This window comes from Bombus vosnesenskii, unplaced genomic scaffold, assembly GCF_011952255.1.
Source record: "Bombus vosnesenskii isolate JDL3184/JDL3185 unplaced genomic scaffold, Bvos_JDL3184-5_v1.1 scf7180000014217, whole genome shotgun sequence".
In the NCBI taxonomy this organism is placed as follows: Eukaryota; Metazoa; Arthropoda; class Insecta; order Hymenoptera; family Apidae; genus Bombus; species Bombus vosnesenskii.
The window spans coordinates 15,001-20,000 of record NW_022883407.1 but is presented as its reverse complement, the minus strand read 5'-3'; the positions used below and the strand labels follow the sequence as shown (position 1 = coordinate 20,000).

Genomic DNA, 5,000 nt, shown 5'->3' with positions numbered 1-5,000 from the left:
CTGTGACACACAGATTCAACTACGAGCTTTTTAACCGCAACAACTTTAATATACGCTATTGGAGCTGGAATTACCGCGGCTGCTGGCACCAGACTTGCCCTCCAATTGGTCCTCGTTAAAGGATTTAAAGTGTACTCATTCCGATTACGGGGCCTCGGATGAGTCCCGTATCGTTATTTTTCGTCACTACCTCCCCGTGCCGGGAGTGGGTAATTTGCGCGCCTGCTGCCTTCCTTGGATGTGGTAGCTGTTTCTCAGGCTCCCTCTCCGGAATCGAACCCTGATTCCCCGTTACCCGTTACAACCATGGTAGGCGCAGAACCTACCATCGACAGTTGATAAGGCAGACATTTGAAAGATGCGTCGCCGGTGCTAGATGACCATGCGATCAGCACAAAGTTATTCAGAGTCACCAAAACAAACGATGGACGGACAGACGAGCCATCCGCCACCGATTGGTTTTGATCTAATAAAAGCATTCCTACCATCTCTGGTCGGAATCTGTTTGCATGTATTAGCTCTAGAATTACCACAGTTATCCAAGTAAATGTAGGTATGATCTAAGAAACCATAACTGATTTAATGAGCCATTCGCGGTTTCACCTTAATGCGGCATGTACTGAGACATGCATGGCTTAATCTTTGAGACAAGCATATGACTACTGGCAGGATCAACCAGGGATCTTATTCGTATAACAATTCTTATAAATTTCGTTTAAGTTCTCTTAGTGTCGTAGGTGGGACGTAAGCACCGTACGACGAGACTTTTCGTTCTTAAGATAGATATATTATACAATATATCTCCTAGCGACGTTCGAGATACACCCATATTTCAGTAATAATCTTCGAACGCCGCTCGCAGCCACTTTGTAATTCTCAACTCCACCTCCTCTCTCTCTCTCTCTCTCTCTCTCATAGTCTTATATAGAATGTTTAAGATCATACTTCTAAAGGAACATTCCTTTAATAATGCTGTCTTCGTGTAAAAAGACATATCTCAGTTAGAATATCTTAGCGGTAAAGCACGTATACACCTCACGCTGAACGAACAAGCGCGTATCCCAGTGCGTCATGCTGGACATACCGTAAGAATATTCTTCCCAATCGGTAGAACATTTTCGGTAGAAAACATACTACGCAAAGATAGTACGCTCCTACCGCCTCATCGAATACTTCTGCGAAAGCAGAAGTTTTTATAGAAAGCAGACGGTTATACTCTTTTTGAATGAATCGATGCTCAGTTAGTACAAGCACACACGCATCTAACAACTTTTGTTAGAATACGTACACACAGGTCACCAGCTTCCCGACTCAGGGGAACCTTGCCACGATATTTGGTCATTACGTCCAGGACAGCGACCCGCGGCGCAGCAGTGTAGAGAAAAAACCAGAACGAGAACGGAGGAACAGTCGAGAAATAGCGTAAAATACACTAAGACTCGAGGAGCGGTGACTGAATTCTCAACCGAGGCCGTAGAATAGCCACGCGCTCAACGCTGTTCCGACCGAACCGTCCGGCTCGACGTCTCTCTTATAGATACGAAAGCGCCAGCCGGAAGGCCGGCGCCGGCCGGGCTAGCGGCCGCGCGCTTACGGTGCAAAACCTCCGTAGCAACGTACCGTTCGGAAGGGACGCTGGAACTTAGTCTCGCGAACGCTCGATCACTACTATACAAAGCCAATATCCAACCATCGAAATACATTACCAGACGTTTTATTAACATAATAGAAATGCATTTTTACCAAAAAATTAATTTTTTTTTTCACCGAAAAATTCCATCAGTAAACATACTCTTATATCGAATACGGACAAAAAACAAGTTTATAATCAATTACAATACGTTAAAATAAGTAGAAATATGCAAAAAAATATATACCTTGTAACGTTAATTAACGAAAAAATTGGAAAAATATCCCAGTCGTGTCAGTCCGACGAACGCTAATTTTTTGAAAAAATCGATAAAAATGTTTAATCCCGACGTATTTAATAGAGATAGAACGATTCCCGTAAAAAATTTATACCTTGTAACGCTTTTTAACGAATAAACTCGAAAAAACTTTTTCGCGCCCGGAATTTTTCTAAGTCCCAACGTACCGGCTCGGAATTTTTCTATGTTCCAACGACCGGTCGTGTCGGTTCGAACGTTTTTATATCCGTCCGCGGACGATATAAACGCTTAATCCCGACGTGTTTCATCGAGTTATAACGATTTATGCAAAAATATTCGTACGTTGTAACGCTTTTTAACGAATTAACTGAAAAAGAGTGTTCGGTCCGAAAATTTTCTAAGTCCGAACGACCGGACGCATAGGTCCGTTTTTAAAAATCGTTCTCGGACGGAAATAAACCATTAATCCCGACGTATTTCGTCGAGTTACGTCGATTTATGCAAAAAAATTCATACCTTGTAACGCTTTTTAACGAATAAACTCGAAAAAACTTTTTCGCGCCCGGAATTTTTCTAAGTCCCAACGTACCGGCTCGGAATTTTTCTATGTTCCAACGACCGGTCGTGTCGGTTCGAACGTTTTTATATCCGTCCGCGGACGATATAAACGCTTAATCCCGACGTGTTTCATCGAGTTATAACGATTTATGCAAAAATATTCGTACGTTGTAACGCTTTTTAACGAATTAACTGAAAAAGAGTGTTCGGTCCGAAAATTTTCTAAGTCCGAACGACCGGACGCATAGGTCCGTTTTTAAAAATCGTTCTCGGACGGAAATAAACCATTAATCCCGACGTATTTCGTCGAGTTACGTCGATTTATGCAAAAAAATTCATACCTTGTAACGCTTTTTAACGAATAAACTCGAAAAAACTTTTTCGCGCCCGGAATTTTTCTAAGTCCCAACGTACCGGCTCGGAATTTTTCTATGTTCCAACGACCGGTCGTGTCGGTTCGAACGTTTTTATATCCGTCCGCGGACGATATAAACGCTTAATCCCGACGTGTTTCATCGAGTTATAACGATTTATGCAAAAATATTCGTACGTTGTAACGCTTTTTAACGAATTAACTGAAAAAGAGTGTTCGGTCCGAAAATTTTCTAAGTCCGAACGACCGGACGCATAGGTCCGTTTTTAAAAATCGTTCTCGGACGGAAATAAACCATTAATCCCGACGTATTTCGTCGAGTTACGTCGATTTATGCAAAAAAATTCATACCTTGTAACGCTTTTTAACGAATAAACTCGAAAAAACTTTTTCGCGCCCGGAATTTTTCTAAGTCCCAACGTACCGGCTCGGAATTTTTCTATGTTCCAACGACCGGTCGTGTCGGTTCGAACGTTTTTATATCCGTCCGCGGACGATATAAACGCTTAATCCCGACGTGTTTCATCGAGTTATAACGATTTATGCAAAAATATTCGTACGTTGTAACGCTTTTTAACGAATTAACTGAAAAAGAGTGTTCGGTCCGAAAATTTTCTAAGTCCGAACGACCGGACGCATAGGTCCGTTTTTAAAAATCGTTCTCGGACGGAAATAAACCATTAATCCCGACGTATTTCGTCGAGTTACGTCGATTTATGCAAAAAAATTCATACCTTGTAACGCTTTTTAACGAATAAACTCGAAAAAACTTTTTCGCGCCCGGAATTTTTCTAAGTCCCAACGTACCGGCTCGGAATTTTTCTATGTTCCAACGACCGGTCGTGTCGGTTCGAACGTTTTTATATCCGTCCGCGGACGATATAAACGCTTAATCCCGACGTGTTTCATCGAGTTATAACGATTTATGCAAAAATATTCGTACGTTGTAACACTTTTTAGCGAGTTATTTCGAGTTGAACTTTCGGTACTTTCGTAGCGGTGCGAAAAAATTCTAAGTTCCAACGTCCCGGTCATGTTGGTCCGGAGGATGAAATTTTTTAAAAAAATAAAGTGAAATCGCTACTTTCGACTAGATTTCGTCGAAAGATAACGATTTCACGCAAAATTTGTATACCTTATAACGCTTTTTAGCGAGTTATTTCGAGTTGAACTTTCGGTACTTTCGTAGCGGTGCGAAAAAATTCTAAGTTCCAACGTCCCGGTCATGTTGGTCCGGAGGATGAAATTTTTTAAAAAAATAAAGTGAAATCGCTACTTTCGACTAGATTTCGTCGATACATAACGATTTCACGCAAAATTTGTATACCTTATAACGCTTTTTAGCGAGTTATTTCGAGTTGAACTTTCGGTACTTTCGTAGCGGTGCGAAAAAATTCTAAGTTCCAACGTCCCGGTCATGTTGGTCCGGAGGAGGAAATTTTTTAAAAAAATAAAGTGAAATCGCTACTTTCGACTAGATTTCGTCGATACATAACGATTTCACGCAAAATTTGTATACCTCATAACGCTTTTTAGCGAGTTATTTCGAGTTGAACTTTCGGTACTTTCGTAGCGGTGCGAAAAAATTCTAAGTTCCAACGTCCCGGTCATGTTGGTCCGGAGGATGAAATTTTTTTAAAAAATAAAGTGAAATCGCTACTTTCGACTAGATTTCGTCGAAAGATAACGATTTCACGCAAAATTTGTATACCTTATAACGCTTTTTAGCGAGTTATTTCGAGTTGAACTTTCGGTACTTTCGTAGCGGTGCGAAAAAATTCTAAGTTCCAACGTCCCGGTCATGTTGGTCCGGAGGAGGAAATTTTTTAAAAAAATAAAGTGAAATCGTTACTTTCGACTAGATTTCGTCGATAGATAACGATTTCACGCAAAATTTGTATACCTTATAACGCTTTTTAGCGAGTTATTTCGAGTTGAACTTTCGGTACTTTCGTAGCGGTGCGAAAAAATTCTAAGTTCCAACGTCCCGGTCATGTTGGTCCGGAGGATGAAATTTTTTAAAAAAATAAAGTGAAATCGCTACTTTCGACTAGATTTCGTCGAAAGATAACGATTTCACGCAAAATTTGTATACCTCATAACGCTTTTTAGCGAGTTATTTCGAGTTGAACTTTCGGTACTTTCGTAACGGGGCGAAAAAATTCTAAGTTCCAACGTCC

At 40.8% G+C, this 5,000-nt stretch overlaps 1 non-coding gene across 1 annotated transcript in view; it reads right to left on the bottom strand.

The window, feature by feature from the left end:
• Positions 1-682, bottom strand: part of LOC117239789 — a 1,923-nt gene extending 1,241 nt beyond the window's left edge. Inside the window, exon 1 of the ribosomal RNA XR_004494529.1 lies at positions 1-682. This exon is cut by the window's left edge and continues 1,241 nt beyond it. This is a non-coding gene — a ribosomal RNA (small subunit ribosomal RNA).
• Between the last annotated feature and the right edge of the window lie 4,318 nt (positions 683-5,000).